This window comes from Phascolarctos cinereus, unplaced genomic scaffold (assembly GCF_003287225.1).
Source record: "Phascolarctos cinereus isolate Bilbo 61053 unplaced genomic scaffold, phaCin_HiC Scaffold_726;HRSCAF=1367, whole genome shotgun sequence".
NCBI lineage: Eukaryota > Metazoa > Chordata > Mammalia > Diprotodontia > Phascolarctidae > Phascolarctos > Phascolarctos cinereus.
This window is the reverse complement of record NW_027556098.1, coordinates 307,824,829-307,845,668: the sequence shown is the minus strand read 5'-3', so window position 1 is coordinate 307,845,668 and position 20,840 is coordinate 307,824,829. Positions and strand designations below refer to the sequence as shown.

The window sequence follows — 20,840 nt, the reverse complement described above, 5'->3', positions numbered from 1 at the left end:
AGGATTAAGTGACCTAAGTCACATTCTCAAAGACACTCATTTTAATACAGTCCACCTCCCAGTGTGTTGACCAATCAGAGTCGATTGTCATCCCTTGAAAAATGCCTGCTCTTCAAAAGGTATATAACTGCACACCCCAAAATCCCAAATTGAGCTGGTTCTAGGCTGGCCCCCTTAAGGGGTTCCAATTCTAGACTGTAACTCCCATGCAATGCATGTCATCAGCTTGTGAGAGAAATAAAAATGTGGACCCACATTTTCCACTTCTTCCCATAGCCTGACATGGCTGCTGCCTCTTCCTCTTCCTTGGGTGCACAAGTTCTGAGGTGCTGAAGGACAAGACCCATTGGCCACCAAGCCAGAGATCTTTTTAAGTTTTGGTTTTTCCTCCTCTTCACTGGAGCTGTCAGAAGATGAACTACTCTCGGCCTTAGATTTTTTTTGCCAAGGCAAGCTTAGGAACAGCTGTAGTCCCCACCTTGGACTTACTTTGATTGCTGGTTCCTCCTCTTCACTGTTAGAGCTGTCTGAGCCTGAACTGCTGTCCTGGGTGGCAGCTTTGGGCCCTGGTTATGGAGTTCTCTTAGCCCCCACCTTGGGTTTCAGGACAACTGCTGCAGCCTTTGTCCCTGGCTCCTCAATAGAACTGCTTTCCTCTTCACTGGAGCTGCTATCCACTTTACTGGGCAGAGGCTTTTGATTGGTGGCCAGCTTGGTGCCAGGGGCTGGCTTGACTGGTGCTTCATCCTCAAAGCTGAGTCTGAGCTGTCTGAAGAGTTCTCAGCAGCCTTTGTACTCACAGCTGGCTTAGGAGTCACCTTAACAGCAACAGGTTTGGGAGCTGCCTTTTAAGAAGGCTTCTTCTCTTCCTCCTCTGAGATGGAATAGGAGTCACTGTCTGGACTGGACTCCTCTCCTGTGGCTTTGTTTGTCATAGTCTTGCCTGTCGTGGCTGTGGCTGAAGCAGGCTAAGGTGTGGCAGCTTTTGCCCTTCCTGCTTTAGCTGTAGCTGCCTCCTCATCACTGCTGTCCTCACTGCTATCAGAAGAGTCACTGCTTTCCTCCTTCTTCTCAGAGGGCTGGTTCCCTCCCACCTTCTTCTTGGGAGGCTGATCCGCTCCCACCTTCTTTGGCTGGCTGTAAGGGGGTAGGGGGATGGAACTGTATGGACCCTGCTTGGTCTTGACCAGTTTTTTCTTCTGTTTCTCTTCCCCTTCATCCTCACTGGAGGAGTCTTCACTGCTGGAACTCTTCCGGGCAGCTTTCATAGATGTCTTGGATGGAGCTGGCTTCTTCAGTACAGTCTTTTTGGATGGAGTCGCTGCTGTCTCCCCCTCTGAGTCACAGCTGCTGCTGCTTTCACCAGCTTTTCCACTGGCTAATTTGGAGGTGACCTGGCCAGTTGTGCCTGACTTAGCTGGGATTAGCAGGCATTTCTCTAAACAATAGTGATTTAGAGCATTTTTCATATGACTATAGCTGGCTTTAATTTCTTCATCTGAGAACTGCCTGTTTATATCCTTTGATCATTTATCAATTGGGGAATGACTTGTATTCTTATAAATTTGACTTAGTTCTCTATATATTTTAGAAATGAGGCCCTTATCAGAGAGACTGGTTGTAAAAATTCTTTCCCAATTTTCTACTTTCCTTCTAATATTGGTTGCAGTAAGGAACTGTAAACACCCCATAAGAGAAAACGAAAAACATTCAGACTTTTTATCTCTTATGAAGGCAGGGCCAAAAAATTTTATGTGGATTTTCCAAATTGTGGGGATGCCACACCCCTGATCTCTGTGATGTAGAAGGGATAACTGTATGAGCAGAAAGGACAGCTTTCAATGCTAATGTTTTGAACTCCATCCTCATCAAAACCAACTAGCCTCTACAAAACAAACTGGTCCCTGAGGGGAAAAGAATGAAGGAGAAAGGTAGAACCTTCTTACAGTAGGGCATCGCAGATATAGGATGCCTCTAGATGTTTCTGGTTTTGTGTCTACAGATGTACTTCCCATCTTCTGTTAATGTTTCTTCAATGGGTCTGATGTACCAGGCAAAGCTGAAGAACTGTCAATAATCTTTGGTATGGAAAGCACCAAAGAACTTTGGCTGTACAGACTCAGTGTCACAAAGTCAATAAAGACTGAGTCCTGACAGCAAGTTCTGGACCATCTCATGGTTGCCCTAGTCAGGGGTTAAAGGACAGTGAAAAGGTCAAAGGACCTTGACCTAGAATTAGACTCAGTTCAATTAACATTACATACCTACTATATGTCAGATATACCATTTACTTATTTAAATGTTACCTGTAGCATGCTTTTATTGACTATTTTCCTATGTTTCCCTATTGAATAATTAAAGCAATGTGTTATTTGACCCAATGGGGGCCCACTATGATTCCCAAATCTTTTCCTTCTACACTTCACACAAATGGCCTTTTGTGAAAACATGGAGTAAATCTGATTGGAGATTGAGGACTGTTATTTTTCTCCAAATTATATAAATCTGGATTGTCTGCTGATCCAGGTGATGAGTAACATACTGGTGGTGGTTTATAAAATTCAGGCCCTCTTCTGAGCAATGAGAAGCAATGATAATAACTAACAATTATTTAGCACTTTAAGGTTTGCAGAATACTTTACATATATTATCTTATTTGAACCTTATAAGGTAGGTGTTCATTGTTATGCCCATTTTGAAAATGAGGAAACTGAGGTTTTAGGACAGTTATATGTGATTTGCTAAGACTTGCATAGTTAGTGTCTGAGGCAGGTTTCAGGTCTTCCTGACTCTAAATCCAATGCTTTATACAAAACACAGACAAAAAGAATTGAGGTAGCTAAAAACTGTTAGGTAGGCACCTAACTTGAATGCAAAGATAGTGCATTTGTCTCAGTTGTCCCCATTTACCAGGGTGAGGTCGAAGTGCCACAGCCTGTCATATCTGGTAACCAGGGCTATGTACCAGACCTAACTTTTGGTCCCCTCATCCTTAAAAGAGCCAAGAATTGGCTTCTAGTCCTAGAGGCTAACTTATGAATGATCTTAAAAAGAAATTTAAAAACACTAAATCTTGGTTTCCCAAATCTGTAAAGGAAGGGGTTGAATTGCTGTTATTCCTCATAGATCTAAAATTCTATCATTTTAGAATGTCACAAAAGTTAAGAACTATAAAAGATTTCAGAGGCTACATATTCCAAGTTTTACCTAAACAAAAATACCTCCTAGATATCCCCAACAAATATTTGCCTATCACTCTGCTTACTAAATTGAACTGAAATAATTTTTTTCCATGTTTTCCAGTCTTCAAACCAACCCCTCACCATCATCTCTTTTGCACACATTCTCATTTATCTATACCTTTCCTAAAATGTATCAATAACTGAACACAGTATCCCAGGTGTGGATTGATCAGAAAAGAGTATAACAAAACTATTACATCAGTCTGGAAGTTATGACTTCCTTAATGTCACCTAGGATAACAATCACTTTTTGGACTACCATGACACACTGATTCATTCTGTGATGTCTTTTTGCTAAAACTCTCACATCTTTTTTATAGAAATAGTTGTCTGGACAAGCCTTGTCCATTTTTGGTCTATAAAGTTTATTTTTTAAAGCAAAGAATAGAGCTTAAAATTTCCCCCCAATACATTTCCTCTTATTAAACTTCACCTATTATTCTAGCTAGGGCAGCTAGGTGGCACCCCTGAGAGAGTGTCGGGCCTGGAGTCAGGAAGATTCTTCTTGAGTTCAAATCTGACCTCAGACACTTAGTAGCTATGTGACCTTGGGCGAGACACTTAACCCTGTTGCCTTGTTTATTCATCTGTAAAATGAGCTGGATAAGGAAAGGACAAACCACTCAAGTTATCTTTGCCAAGAAAACCCAAAATGGTGTTTTGAAGAGTGGGACATGACTGAAACAACTGAACAACCACAAAAGAAAATATAAAGGCTTAGTGCTACCACTAAGAGGCCCTGCCCTGCCAAGCTTCATGCCTCCAGGGCAGTCAATGAGCAAGAGCAAAATCTGAAGCTTGTGCCTTAGCACCCACTTTAGAGCATCCTCAGGGCTACAGGGCTTCCCCTGGGCTCCACTCTCTCCTGCTTATCTGTCTGAAGGCTCCCTCCCAGTCTCCTTTGCCAGATTTTTTATCCCTTTCAGGTATCCACTAATCAAGGCCCAGTAGTAGACCTTCTTCTCTTTTCCCTCAATATGATCCCACTTGGCAACTTCATCAGCTCCTATGCAGGGAACTCACAAAAAATCTATATTTCCAGGAATATACTAGAACCAGCTCAAACTGACTCAGTGAGAGCTGATTGTTAAATTTTCACTGTAAGCATTGACAATTTGGAAATATAGAAACACTACAAATCAGGGCTTTACTAATTGTTTTGTTGATTTCTAGATTTAAGAAAGTGATAGAGAAAGCATTAATAATGCAGATCAAAATTTTACATGTGTTATAAGTACATTTCCCCCCAGAAAGATGGTTGTTAAACATTTGCCAACACACCATGGCATGGATTCATCATAAGTCTCTCTGCTGGGTTCCAGTCTTATATCACCAAATGCCTTTTGGATGTCTCAAATATAACATGTAAAAAAGAAAGCTCATTATTTTTCCTTCAAATCCTCCCCTCTTCTAAGCCTCACTATTATTGTTTGATGGGATTTTGTTTAAAACTTTATAGAGTCAATGTTCATTAAAGATTTGGCCTATAGTTTTCTCCATGTGATTTATCTTTCCTTGGTTTAGGTATTAGGACTATATTTATCCCATAAAAGGACTCTGATGGGGTGCTTTCTTTCTCAATTTTTGAGAATAAGTTTTGAAGTATGGGATATAATTGTTCCTTAAAAGTTTGATCGAATTTTTCTGTGCCTCCATTACGAACAGGAATTTTTTTTCCTGTTTTGGTTTCTTTACAGTTAGATCTATTTTGTTTTCTGAGATTGAGTTATTTAAGATCTATATCTGGTCTTCTGATAGTTTGATATTCCTCTATTATTTTATGTGTTATCAGTTTTGTTAGCATATAACTGTGTATAATATATTCTGATTATTCTTTTTATTTCTTTGGTCTTTGCTGCAATTTCACCTTGCTCATTTGTTATTTTTACTTTGATTTGATTTTCTGATCTCTTCCTTTTAATCAGATTAGCTAAAGGTTTATCAATTTTATTAGTCCTTTCAAATTTTTAATATCTACTGCTTTGTATTTATTTTAGGTTTGCCTGTTACTTTGCAATTTTTAAATGCATTTGCATTTCATTAATCCTCTCTTTTACTATTTTTTTAATGTATGATTATAAGGATATGACTTCTCCCCTGAGAATTGCTTTAGCTGCATCCTAGCAATTTTCATATATTGTTTCATAGATAACATTTTCTTTTACATAGTTATTGTTTCTATGTTTTATTCTTTGTCCTATTATTTAACATTTCATTATCATTGTTAAGTCTCCATTTGGGTCTGTGTGTTTCATTTGCAATCCCTGCACTAATTTCTATTCTTAATGAATTGCTGTCTGTAAAGGATAGATATTAACTATTTTCTGCCTTTTAATTATTTCTACCTTTTTGTGTTTGTTTATAATATCTCCGTGCCCTAGAACATGCTCAATTACGGAAAAGTTCCTGTGGTGCTAAGAAATATGCATATTCTTTTGCAGGCCCATTTAGAAGATTCCATAAATCTTTTAACTCTAGTTTCTCCAGCAATTTGTTCAGTTCCATAGTTTCCTTTTTGTTTATCTTTGTGTTAGATTTCTCCAAAACTGAGAGAGGGGTACTGAAGTCTCCTTTCACTATTATGTTACTGTCTATGACTTCTTAAAGCTCAGATAATGTTTCCTTTATGAATTTGGTGCCAATGCATTTGGAGCATGTAAGCTTAGTAATGTTTACTTCATGAATTTGGTGCTAATGCATTTGAAGCACATAAGTTTATTACTAATATTAATTTGTGGTCTATGGTATAGTGTGTTGACTATTGGTTTGGTGTCCATGTTGTCTTTCAAGATAATATAGTTTTGTTGTTTATCCCTTTTTGTTTTTTTTTAAATGTTTGTTTTTGCTTTATCAGATAGCATGATTGCAACTCCCATTTTTTTTCGGGGGGAGGGAATTCACTTGATGCAAACTAAATTTTTTCCAACCCCTTAGGACTGTGTGTGTGTGTGTATGTCATTGTTTCTTAAATCTGTTTCTTGTAAGAAACAGATTATAGAGCTTTGTTTTCTTATCCAACCTGTCATTCTTTTTTCATTTTATTGGATTGCTCAATCCATTCACATTTGAAGCTATAAGAGTTAGGTTTACTTTTTTGCCCATCTGTCTCTAATATTGAAGTTTTTTCAAGTTAGACTTTTTTCCTTCTTCTGCTATGAATACAGTATTTTGTTCTTTTAGTTACTTTACTTTAATCTTTTTTTTTAAGTTACCCTGCTTCCACTGTCTCTCTCTCTCTTCCTCTCACCCCTGATGTAATTCCCCCTTCTCATTTGTTACCTTTTTCCCTTTGAAGTTTTATTAGTTCCTCCTTTTCTCTTGCTTTTATCTGGTTATGTAATTCTACCCCCCACACACACACACCTTTTTTTTCCTCTCAGTCAAGTACATTCCCCCTTCCTTTCCTCACCTTCAACTAGTCCCATTTATTGGTTATTGTTTTTTTTTTCTGTGCCCCTTTCCAAAAAGGATTTCTCTCATCTTCTTCATTATCCATCCTCTCTTTTTGTCCATTCTAGATTTTCACTCTCTAATTAATAACCCTTACAATTATCTGGTCAGTCTCTCTCTTTTTTCTCTATATTCCTCATGTAATAAAAGCTGCCAAGGCTTTCATTCTAGGCTCTCCTCTCCAGGTGCTTTCTGCCACTGTCTTGAAGGACTTGCTCCACAGATTCCTCTTTTTATGCCTTATCCCCAGAACAATGCCTGATTATGTAGCCCACCATTTATACGCTCCTTTGTTACCTTTTTTCAACATTTTCCTCAAAATCTTAACCCTATGTTCATGCTCTCCCAATTACATACAGTTGAAAAGCTTTTTGCAAAAACTAAATAAATTGATTAGGGGAAAAAAACTTGGCATCAAATACTGATAATAAAGCTATATAGAGGTCTAACACAATTACATAAGACCAATATTAATTTCCCATTGGATAAACAGTCAAAGAAAATGAATAGAAAAGATGGAGCCAAAATGGCAGAGAAAAGGCAGGGACTCACCTGATCCCTCCCAAATTCCCTTCCAAAACACTTTAAATAATGCCTCAAAACAAATTATGGACTGCCAGAACCCAAAAAGGATAGAGTGAAACAATTTTCCAGCCCAAGAAAACTTAGAAGGTTGGCAGGAAAGGTCTATCACACCTGGGTGAGAACACAGCTATGCTGGCACAGGCAGAGCCCCTGAAACCAAGAATAGGCTCTGGGGGTGACTGAAGCAGCAGTGGCAGCAGCTGCTTCTGGAGCTCTCAGCCAAGATGGAAAGTGGTTGCACAACTGGTCAGAAGGAGATTACAGAAGTCCATTTGCTAGCAATGGAGGCAGGACTATGTTGCATTGCCCATACTGAGATGCAATTTACAATACTAGATTACAGTCCCAGGGTGAGGAAGAACATAAGCACACCAGAGCTTGCTATGGCAAGGGAGTAGGGACCCTGGTCACAGTTCCAGGCTAGAAAAGAATACTTGTACTCACTCACAAACCAGAGCACAGGCCAAGACAGTAATAAATACTCAACTCTTCAGATTAAATTGCCTTGGAAGAACCGAAAGCTTATAGATCCCTAGAACTAGCTCTGTAAACAGCTGCACAAAAAACCTGAAGCTTGGGACAGTGGCCCCTCCACTCTGGAAGCAGAGTCCAACTTTAATATGAAGTTAAAGTCAAGAAATAGGACAGGAAAATGAGAAAACAAAAAAAAAGATTCTAACCATAGAAAGTTACTATGGTGACAGGGAAGTTCAAAATATAAACTCAGAAAAACCACAACAAAGTCAAAACTGTTACACCCAAAGCCTTAGAGAAAAATGAGAATTGGTCTCAGGACATGGAAGAGCTCAAAAAGGATTTTAAAAATAAGAGAGGTAAAGAGAAAATTGGGAAAAGAAATGAGAGTGATGTAACAAAAATAATGAAAAAAAAAGAAAAGAATTCCTTAAAAAGTAGAATTGGCCAAATGGAAAAGGAAGTACAAAAGCTCAATGAAGAAAATAATTTCTTAAAACTTAGAATTGGGGAGCAGCTAGGTGGCACAATGGATAGAGCACCAGGCCTAGAGTCAGGAGGACCTGAGTTCAAATCCCACCTCAGATCAGACACTTGACACTTACTAGCTGTGTGACCCTAGGCAAGTCACTTAACCTCAATTGCCTTGCCAAAAAAAAAAATTGAATTGGGCAAGTGGAAGCTAATGACTCCATAAGCATTAAGAGGCAATAAAACAAAATCAAAATAATGAAAAAAATAAAAGAAGAGAATGTGAAATATCTCATTAGAAAAACAACTAACCTGGGAAATAGATAACTGAAGAATTACTGTACTACCTGAAAGAGGCACGAAAGAGGGGAGTGGAAAGGGAGATGAAGGAAGTGGAGTAGGGGGATGCTTGAACCTTATTCTCATCAGAATTGACTCAAAAAATTGGCTCATATACGTTCAGATGGGGATTGAAATCTACCTTACCCTTCAGGAAAGCAGGGAAAGGAAATGGCAAACCACTCCAGTATCTTTGCCAAGAAAACCCCAAATGGGGTCACAAAGACACAACTGAAAAACCACTAACCAACAAAACCTTCCTTGCAAAGGTACAGGAGAGCGGTTGTGAGACTTCATTGGATAACAGAGTTTTTTGATGCAGTTTGCTGAAGTTTTGCTGAATTGGTTTTTTTTTTCTTGTTTTTGTTCTTTCTTATAAGTAACCACAACAACAGCACCAACAACAACAATAGCTGGTATAATAGATAAACATAGATATGGATACCACTGTACTATGTGCCAGGTGCCGCACTAAGGACTTTACAATGATTATCTTATTTGATCCTCACAACCCTGAGAGAGAGGTGCTATTATTATCCCCACTTTACAGTTGAGGAAGCTGAAGCAGATAAAAGTTAAGTGATTTGCCCGGGTCAGGGGCACACAGCTACTAAGTGTCTAAAGCTGGATTTGAACTCAGGTCTTTGTGACTACAAGCCCAGTGCTCTATCCACTGCACGACCTAGCATGATGGCTCTCTGGGAGGGACACATTGGAAAACAGAGGTGAATACATATAAAACTAATAATAATAATAAAAATGTATTTTACAAAAAGACTCTGCTCTTCATAGATAGATAGAGGCTTTTGAAGTCTTTAATATGTGCCAGGGCACCGTGCTAAGCTCTGGAGATACAAATACAAGCAAACAAAATAATACCTGTCCTCAAAGAATTTGCATTGTACTGGCTGTCACTGTTGTTGTTTGTCCTAGGTCAAACATGAAAATGTTAGAGTGGAGGAGGTGTTGAATAATGCCCTTGGGGTGGCTAAAGGTGATTTCTCAAGGCCCAGGGCAGTTCTAGTGGCAAAGTACAATTTTCTAGGATAAAAGAGGTGGAGACGATGACCCAGGTGGAGATACTCTAAGTTCTTCCTAAATCCCTTCTCTTTGGCGCTACTAATGTGTCATTAGTTCAGCTGGTGGAGCAGTGGCTACAGTTAAGGCCAGGAGTCAGGAAGACTCATCTTCCTGAGTTCAAATATGGCCCTCAGCCACTTACTAGCTGTTCGACCCTGGGCAAGTCTCTCAGCCCTGTTTGCCTCAGTTCCTTATCTATAAGATGAGCTGGAGAAGGAAATGGCAAACCACTCCAGCATCTCTGCCAAGAAAACCCAAAATGAGGTCATGAAGAGTCAGATACAGCTGAAAATGACTGAACCACAAAAACAGTGTCGTCAGTAGGTCCTGCAGAAGAGAAAAATCAGACAGAAGCTGCCTGAGGTTCCACAACAATTCAGTGACAAAACTACTTAGCTAAATGCACTTTTTTTCACCTTCTAGATACCCAATAAATTTGCCATTTTAAACAACTAAGAATTCAACGAATGTGATAAGGTTAAGGAGATCTTCACATGGAGAACTCTAATTGCTGATGTCCTTTATAATCTGACTGACCCCCCTTTTTTATATATGTCTACATTTCTTCCTCTTTTGTCCCCTTTTTCCCACCTGAAGAAATCATTTCATACTCAAATCCCTTTTCTTTTTCATTCACAATGTCTTAATTTTAGACTGTAAGATTATATGTGGAGGTTAGAAATTCTTGGGAATTTTCTTTTTCAACCCCTGTACAACACATTCTCTATTTTGGGCTACCTCCCAGCTTATCTCCCCAGATTTGAGGTAGGAACCATGAGTTACTGTTCCTAGGAGCAGAATCATTTTCTGTCATATCTCATTCTACTTTAGCTATTATCTCATCTGTGCATGAGAACTGCACTGGTCAATAAGGATGTTGAGATAACCAGTGACTTCTTGTTCAGTATTTTCTTTTGGTGCTCTATTCTTCTGTAGCTTTCCACAAGACAAAGGCTGTAAATGCCAATCAAAATCTGAACCTCCAAGTTTGAATGCAAAGCCCTCCTTGTTTCATCCAGCTGAGCTCTCCTCAGAACCAGAGGGTAGAACTTAGCTGGTGTCATAGCATTGTCAAAGGTTTGTGTATGGGGACAGCCAAAGTTCAATATCTGTACCTTGGGTAGAACTAGCGTCATACATGTCAATGCATTTATACAAAACATTATTTCATTGTCATAAGACCTGTATTCATCTCTGCATTGGAGGTGGGAGGGAGCAATGATTTGAAAAGAGAGAGAGAAAAGGAAGCCAGGAGTCTTGGATATTGACAGAGGAGACAACAAATATAATTCAGTTTATCTCTCCAGCTTCCTCATAAATATTGCGAGCCTCCTGTAATTACTCCACCTTTTTCAATGAAATAAAACCCTGTAAACAATGAGAATTCTTTTAAACAATTTTTATTGTCCACTGAATTCACAAAGTGAAGCCCTACGTGCAAGTCTTGGTGAAATTATGAACGTAAGCGCTGAAGGGACTAAAAGAACAAACCTGGAAACTAGCCTATCAGGTGTGACAAGCATTTGGTGCAGCAGTATCCCACCAGGCTGCTGGTTTTCTCCTTTAATGCTCACTCTGTGTCCTCTACTCCAGTAAAACCCACAATAATAAAAATCACTACGTGTGTATTCTCTGAATCTTTTCTTTTTTGCCTCATTATTACATATCAGTTTTCACTGCCCTGGAATAAGTCATCTTTTTAACATTCATTAGCATATCTGTGCATCCATTCCACTGGGCATGGATAAACCTTCTAGTACAAGGATTCAAATTCCTCAAAAGAAGAAGAAAATACAGATCAAAAATATTCCATTGATGTTGGTCTTGTAACAACCAGATAATCATAGATTCACAAAACTGCAAAAAATCAATTACTGTACCAACTAATTCCTAAAGTACAAATTTGTTATACAACATCTTTGAAATGTAAATCTTCTTCCCTGAATTTTAGTCCTACATCACCAATTACATATTGGACATTTCAAACCAAATGCCCTAGAGACTTTGCAAATTCAACATGTCCAAAGCAGATTTCACTAATTCTCTCCATTACAACCCACCATTCTTCCAAGCTTTCCTATTTCTATCAAAAGCACTATCATTTTTCCAGCCTACCAGGTTCCTAGCCTCAGCATTATCCTCAGCTCCTCACTTTCCCTTATTCCACATATCCAATCAGCTAAATCTTATAACTCCTACCACCAAAACATCTCTAGCATCAGACTCCTCTCTTCTCACATAGCTACCATACTGAGAGAGACATAGACAGAGAGGGACAGAGAGAGAGAGAAAGAGAGAGGAGGGAAGGAGGTCAACAATGCAGAGATAGGGACTTCAGTTTACTGTACTCCGAGCAACAAGCTGCACTGAACACATAAAAAAGGAGTCAGTGAGTTCCAAGTATCATAGGTTTTGGTTACATAAGCAGAATGGACATGATAGAATTTCAAAGAATAAATAAAGGAAGATAATGATTTGTAGACCAAAGAACAGATGGCAGAAGGGTAAAGGAGGAAACTATGTAGTTAACACCAGAGCTAGAGTTGATATCTCAAACTTAATTTTGTAGATTCTAGCAAGAAAGAAAGAAAGAGAGAGAGAGAGAGAGAGAGAGAGAGAGAGAGAGAGAGAGAGAGAGAAAGAGAGAGAGAGAGAGAAGGAAGGAAGGAAGGAAGGAAGGAAGGAAGGAAGGAAGGAAGGAAGGAAGGAAGGAAGGAAGGAAGGAAGGGAAGGAAAGATCACTGTTGTGGTCACGGTCTCTGCTGGTACGTTCCTCTGCTATTCTCAGCGTTTCTGTTGGATTCATCCCTCTACTAGTTCCCGCATTGTGTTCTGGTAGCTGTTCAACTATGCTGGGCCTTGCTCCATGCTACTGTCATCCTGAGGGTCATCTTTCCAGGGTAATCCATACAATCTCAGATTAGGTTGGCTGTGGTGTGCTGGTAGATATTTAACAACTGGCTCAGGGAGGGGGGTGGGAACCTATGCTCATGACACACTTTTAAGCTGAATTTGCATTTTTAACATTTTATCCATCACTTTCTTAAGTCTAGATGAGTTGTGTTAAACTCAAATAGAAAGGGAGTCACTAAACAATACCTAAAGATCCCTATGAGTTGCATATTGACTTTGAAAACCACATATTAATATAATCTATATTCTGCTGTATTTTTCATTTATTTCATCAAATATTTTTCAATTACATTTTAATCTAGTTCCAGATTAAATCAACAATTTGTAGTATTTGCAGATTTCTGAGGTGTAAAGGTTTGAGCTGGCTAAGGCCCAATTCTAATAAAGCCAGACCTATTAACTCCTCTAACAAAAGACAAGCAATGTACCCCCAGGCTAAATTAGGTTTTTATTTTCTAAGCTTTAATTCTGAGTGAAGATCAAAGTCTTCTGTTACAGGTAACTATCTAACTGAGGGCTAGACACTCTCAGACACACCCAAAATCCTCTGGGACTGAACTGAAAATGAGTTTGCCAGGACAAAAGGCAAACTAAGGAGGCCGAGCCAAGTAAAGGCAGAAACTCAACTGAGCTCTTCCCCAAACCCTGAAAAATACCTTTAAAAATGTCTCTAACAAATTCTAGAGCAGGAGAACCCACAAAAAGATAGATGGAAACAAATTTCCAACCCAAGACAACTTGGAAGGCTGGCAGGAAAGATCTGTGTCACCAAGGTGAGAGAGGAGCAGTCCAGCGCAGGCCACCCCAGTGCAGACCAGGCCCCAGCAAAGCTGGAGCAGGCCTCTGGGCAAGAGAATCACTGGCAGCAGTGGCAGATTCCAAACCTCTCAGCCTACAGACACCAAAGACCACTTAGAAGGTCAGCAGGAAAGGTCGTAGCACCTGAGTAAGAGAGGACAGCATTCCAGTGCAGGCTGTATTAACATAGCCCAGACCCCAGCAAACCAGCAACAGGCCCTGGAGTGACTGAATCAGTATCAGCAACTGCAGCAGTGGCTGCTTCTAGGGCTGTCAGCCCACAGACGGTAAGGTGGTCAAACTACTGGTCAAGAGATGACAGGCGTCTTTTCTTTCTAGCACTAAGGCAGGACTCTGTTGCTTTGCTCATGCTCAGATCCAGGTCTCAGTCCTGGGCAAAGAGAAGCACTAGCATAGCAGAGTTTGAAGCTGCAGTGAAGGAGGAAGCCTTCCTCACAAGTCCAGGGCAGAAAAGAGTGCTTGTGGTCACTCATAGACCAGAGAACAGGCCAGGAGAATATAAACACTTCCCCTTAGATCATACCACCTTGGAAAAATTGAAAATTTACAAGTCCTTAGAAGTATCTTTGACAATAGCTGCACAAAACCCCTGAAGCTTGGGACAGTTCACCCTCCACCCTGGAAACAGAGTCCTACTTTAACAAAGTGTTAAAGTCAAGTAACAGGCTGGGAAAATGAGCCAACAACAAAAAAACTCTGACTATAGAAAGTTACTATAGTGACAAGGAAAATCAAACACACACTCAGAAGACAACAAAGTCAAAGCTCCTACATCCAAAGCCTCTAAGAAAAATATGAATTGGTCTCAGGCCAGGGAAAAATTAAAAAAGGATTTTGAAAATCAAGTAAGAGAAGTAGAGGAGGAATTTGGAAGAGAAAGGAGAGTGATAAAGGAAAATCATGAAAAACAAGTCAACAGCTGGTAAAGGAAACACAAAAAAAAATACTGAAGAAAATAACACCTTAAACAACAGACTAGGCCAAATGGTAAAAGAGGTCCAAAAAGCCAATGAGGAGAAGAATGCCTTAAAAAGCAGACTTGGCCAAATGGAAAAGGAAGTCCAAAAGCTCACTGAAGAAAATCATTCCTTAAAAATCAGAATGGAGCAAATGGAAGCTAATAACTTTATGAGAAATCAAGAAACAATAAAACAAAACCAAACAAACAAAAATAGAACAAAATGTGAAATATCTCATTAGAAAAACAACTGACCTGGAAAACAGATCCAGGAAATACAATTTAAAAATTATTGGATTTCCTGAAAGCCATGATCAAAAAAGAGTCTAAGCATCATCTTCAAGAAATTGTCAAGGAAGAACCAGAGGGTAAAATAGAAATGGAAAGACTCCACTGATCACCTCCTGAAAGAGATCCTAAAATGAAAACTGCCAGGATTATTATAGCCAAATTCCAGAGTTCCCAGGTCAAGGAGAAAATATTACCAAGCAACCAGAAAGAAACAATTCAAGTATCAAGGAGCCACAGTCAGAAAAACACGAGCTTTAGCAGCTTCTACATTAAGGGATCTGAGGACTTGGGATATGATATTCCAGAAGGCAAAGGAGCTGGGATTACAACCAAGAATCACCTACCCAAGAAAACTGAGTATAGTCCTTCAGGGGGAAAAAAATGGATATTCAATGAGATAGAGAACTTTCAAGCATTCTTGATGAAAAGACCAAAGCTGAACAGAAAATTTGACTCCCAGATATAAGTCTCAAGAGAAGCATAAAAAGGTAAGCAGGAAAGGGAAAGCATAAGGGACTTAATAAGGTTAAACTTTTTACATTCCTATTTGGAAAGATGACATTTGTAACTCATAAAATCTTTCTTATTATTAGGGTAGTTAGAAGGAATACACACACATACACACACACACACACACACACACACACGGCAGAGGGGTAAGTTGAATATGAAGTGATGAAATCTGAAAAACAAAATTAAGGGTTGAGAGAGGAATGTACTGAGAAAAAGAGAAAGGGAGAGGTAGAATGGGGTAAATCAGGGGTGGGGAACCTGTGGCCTCAAAGCCTCATGTGGCCCTTTAGGTCTTCAACTGTAGCCCTTTGAATCCAAACTTCACAGAACAAATCCCCTTAATAAAAGGATTTGTTCTGTAAAACTTGGACTCAGTCAAAAGGCTGCACCAAGGACCTAGAAGGTCAAATGTGGCCTCAAGACCCCAGGTTCCCCTCCCCTGATGTAAATTATCTCACATAAAAGAAGTAAGAAAAAACTTTTACAGCAGAGGGGAAGGGGTAGGGAGGTGAGGGGGGAGTGAACAACCTTACTCTCACCAGAATTGGCTCAAAGAAGTAATAACCTACACACTCAATTGAGTATAGAAATCTAAAATCTTACCCTACAGGAAAATAGGAGAGGGAGGACACAAGAAATGGGAGGGGATGACAGAAGATTGTGGGTGGCTGTAGTCAGAAGCAAAACAATTTTGAGAAGGGACAGGGTGAAAGGAGAGAGAGAATAGAATAAACAGGAAAGGGGGAATAGGATGGAGGGAAATACAGTTAGCAACAGTAACCATGAAAAAAAATTTGAAGCAAGTTTCTCCAATAAAAGCCTCATTTCTCAAACTTATAGAGAACTGAGTCAAATTTATAAAAATAAGAGCCATTCTCCAGTTGATAAATGACCAAAAGATATGATAAGTTTTCAGATAAAGTAATCAAAGCTATCTATAGCCATATTTAAAAAAAAATACTCTAACTCACTATTAATTAGAGAAATGCAAATTAAAACAATTCTGAGATGCCACCTCATACCCAATAGACTGGCTAATAGGACAGAAAAGATAAATGACAAATGTTGGAGGGGATGTGGGAAAGATGAGACATTAATGCATTGTTGGTGGAGTTGTGAACTGATTCAACCACTCTGGGTTTTTTTGTTTGGTTGGTTGGTTGGGTTTTTTTTAGCAATTGGGGTTAAGTGACTTGCCCAGGGTCACACAGCTAGTAAGTGTCAAGTATTTGGTCTGAGGCCGGATTTGAACTCAGGTCTTCCTGACTTCAGGGCCAGTGCTCTATGCACTGTGCCACCTAGCTGCCCCTGATTCAACCATTCTGGAGAACAATTTGGAACTATGCTCAAAGAGCTATAAAACCATGCATACCTAGCAATACCACTACTAGGTCTTCATTTCAAAAAAGATTTTTTTTAAAAAAAGGAAAAGGACCTATATATACAAAAATATTTATACAGGCTCTTCTCTTTGAGCAAAGAATTAGAAATTGAACGGATGCCCATCAATTGGGGAATGGCTGAACAAGTTGTGGTATGCGATTATGATGGAATACTATTATACTAAAATAAATATGAGCAAAATGCTCTCAGAAAAACCTGGAAAGTTTCATGGGCTGATGCAAAGTGAAATGTCCTGTATACAGAGCAACAGCAATATTGTAAAATGAGAAGCTATGAATGACTTAGCTATTCTCAGCAATACAATGATCCAAGATACCTCTGAAGGATTTATGATGAAAAATGCTATTCATCCCCAGAGAAAAACTGATGGTGTCTGAATACAGATTGAAGCATACTTTTTTTCTACTTTCTTTACTATTTTTTGTGTATGTTTTCTTTCACAACATGACTATTATGGAAATGTTTTGCATGACTACATATGTATAACCTATGTCTAACTGCTTGCCTTCTCACTGAGGGTGGATGAGGAGGGAAGAAAGGAGAGAATTTATACCTCAAAGTTTTTAAAACTAATTTAAAAATTGTTTTACATGCAACTGGGGAAAAATAAAATACTAATTAAAAAAGGTAAAAAAAAAATAAAGTAGTACATGTATCTAGGGCAAGCAATTTGAAGATGAATTTCATCCAAAGTTGACATTCACCAGGGCTAGAATTCTTGCAATGGCCAATGCAGGGCCAGGCACCAAAGGCAGCTACTTCTTTGTCACCCTGGCCCCCATCCATGATAGAAAGCATGCCATTTTTGGGCCAACTGTGCCAGACCATAGGGATGATGAACAATGTGAGAATGGTAGCTGCCAATGCTCACTAGAATCCTGTTGATAATGTGATGAATATTCAAGTTTACCCATCTGTATAAAATTAGACTCTAGGCAGATGCATCCATGGCCATCCCCCATATTTTCAATTCCTCAATTGGTCAGTCCTCAGATGACCTGTAGACATCAGAGAAAAATGACTTCTAGACTTTGAGTTGTTTACTCTGGAATCATTACCATTGGACTTATCATGTGATTTCAGTTTTGTCTTAACAAGTCCAGTACCTCAGATGTACTAGAGTGAGAGAAGTGCATTTTAACAAGGCTTTTCTTTTTTTCTCAGTGCATAAATACCAAAACATTTGTACATGTACACATTAATGCAACTGACTAGAACTATTCTTCTCATGTACTTCTTTTTTCTGATCCAACTGGGGAAAAATTAAATAGAATCAGGAGATATTGCTACATGTAGGCTTATTTATTGTAAACCTATCTTTCTGCTGAGTCCTACTCCACCTTTTATCTATGATGCAACCTCTGGCAGCTGATGGCAACAGAATTTATAATGTTATTTCCACGTATATTTATATATAGAAAAATGAGTACTATGTACCTATCCACATATACATGCATATTTATGTTCAAACTCTTTCCATAAATATAGAATAATTTTGATACACAATATTCTTTCCAATGCTCAGATACCCCATATAAAGCCATGCTGAAGTTTTGCCAAATGGAAAATGTATTCAACAGAGAAGACAATCAAGTTTCTAAGATGGTGTTGGATGGAAATGTTTATGTGTCATTAATTTTGAAATGAATTTCATTAAAGGAATAAAAAGAATTCACTTGACTCCCTATTTCCAAGCAAGAAAATGAGATTTTTAGTAGAAATAATGAAAGACTATGAATTCTCTTCTAAGTTTTTATTGATATCTTATTTTTACATTACATTCATTTCTGAATATATGTCCTCCCTCACCCCTGAGAATCATCTTTTGTGACAAAGAATAAATGAGAAAGGGAAAATCAAAAAAAGTAAAAAGTATCTTCAGTGCCTTCATTTCTGAAGAGATCGCTAACACGTGTTGTATGTATTATATATATGTATATTTTATATATATATATATATATATATATATATATATATATATATATATTTGTATATAAGGTGGACACAAAAGCAACTGAAGATTAATGCAAAAGAGTGGTACCATCCAGGAGATAATATTAAGAATCAGCCAAGGCTGGAGATGAATACTAAGGGCAAGAAAAACGAGCTTGTATTTTTTCAAGCTATCTGAGACAAGAAGATGATCAAAGAAAGCACAAGAACGTTGCTCAACAGAAATGAGATGCTAAAAAATAGTGGAAAGAACATAGAATTATTCAATTCAATTTCTTTCTACATTCTCTGCAAAATGAATGGTAAGGGGAAAGATAGATAAGAATAGTGATCAGGCTGGTGAAACTGAAGGTAAGTGAGGAGATCATAAGTGAAAATCTAACTACTCCACACATTTAGATCACCAATATATAGGTCAGGCTATATTATATTTCAGATTTCTGGAAGAATCAGTGAGTGTGGCTAGCTGTTTTCAGTGATCATAGCAAAATTATGGAGCAGCCGAGTGGCACAGTGGATAGAGTAACAGCACTGTAGTCAGGAACATATGAGCTTAAATCCAGCTTCAGACACTTATTAGCTGTGGGACCCTGGGAAGTCATTTAATCTTGTTTGTCTCCATTTCCTCATCTGTAAAATGAGCTGAAGGAAATGGCAAACCATTCCAGTATCTTTGCCAAGAAAACCCCAAATGGGGTCGTGAAGAGTCAGACACAAATGAAAATGACATAACAAAAAAGCAAAATTATGGAGAATAGGAGAGGAGCCACAGTACTGGAGGACACATTTCAAAAAATGTCCTACTTTCAAAAACAAGAATAGGATGGAGTCTGAAAACTATAGTCCATAGAGCACTGGCCTTGAAGTCAGGAGGACCTGAGTTCAAATCTGGTCTCAGACACATAACACTTACTAGCTGTGTGACTCAGGGCAAGTCACTTAAACCCCAATTGCCTCATCAAAAACAAAAAAGCAAAAAAACTATAGTCCAATAAACTTGATTTCAATTCCTAGACAAAATTTAGGTAATAGTCATTGCACAGATAAGGAAATTGAAACCCAGAGATTGTAAAGTCATTCAGAGAGTTAGAACCAGAGCTGTGACCATAACCCAACTATTCCAGCTCCAAGTCCAGGGCTTTTATTATTACCTCAATTATGTTTTCGATTATAACTCAGCTATTTCATCCTTTTCCCTTAAATATCAGTTTAAATTTCCCATAAACAGGTTGTGTAGCATCCTACCATACACATTTTTCTTGATCTTTCATTAACTGGAGCTTTTTGGATTGAAATAATTGGCTACAGCCCATGAAGACCTTTCCATCTATACAAATGAAGCCACTTTTTTCTTCCAAAGACACAACTATCTGTAGAAAGGAAAAATGAATACTTATCACTCACCTCTCTAACTTATTTAATTTCCTAACTGATAATTCAAGTCCCTAAAAGACCTTTCCCAATTTCTTCTGACCATATTATCAATTCCCATGTAATTCAACACTTGGATGAAGTAACATAGGGTAAACTTTGGCAATATAGTGAGGTTTCTGGTTACGAGGATCCATTCAGGCTTGTGTTTTACCTCCTATAGTCTAATTCAGAAAACCAAAATCCAATCCCTTTCTTTGCTGTTGGGATGTAAAGACCTCCCACTTCTTCAATTGGATTTGCTCTCCTCAAACGACTTGTAGGAAATAAGTCTATTCTTTATTATTTGAATTTAAGCCTATAGTCATTACAGCAAGTGTCCAAACGTCCCAAGTATGGCCAATAAACCACAATTATTCAAATTATTTTACCATTGCACCAGCTATGTTCACCTCTACAGCAAAGGCAGGAAGAGATAGTTCTGTTCAATTCAGCATTTACTAATTGTCTTCTCTATGAAAGACAATCTTTCCAATGGTAGCCATGGGAGGGGGGGGCAGAAAAAAAGGGAAGGGGATTTATATCTTTATTATATATTTAAAGGGAATAGTAAGTTATACATAACAGTTTTGCAGTTTCATGTACAATCACCTTTTTTATGCTATGTTATGGAAATGCTTGTTTTATTCCATAAATTTTTTTTTAATTTTAAAAATAGGAAAGATTCCAGGGATACAGGAGAAGTCTAGATAAATACCATGAAGAATGTGAGTCTAGAAAGATCACTTTCACCTTGGATTATAAGGGAACACTTCTTAGCAAATTAATAGAAATTAGTTGATCAGATTAACTCCTAAAAGGGTGCTAAAAGAATAGAGGAGGGGAGATTTGAATAAGAAAAAGGTTAAGAATGGTAAAATATTTATACACACACACACACACACACACACACACGTGTGTATATGAATATGAGGCAT

The 20,840-nt window shown here is 38.4% G+C and overlaps 1 pseudogene; it reads right to left on the bottom strand.

The window, feature by feature from the left end:
* Positions 1-221: 221 nt before the first annotated feature.
* Positions 222-1,469, bottom strand: LOC110210727 (uncharacterized; annotated as a pseudogene).
* Positions 1,470-20,840: the final 19,371 nt, after the last annotated feature.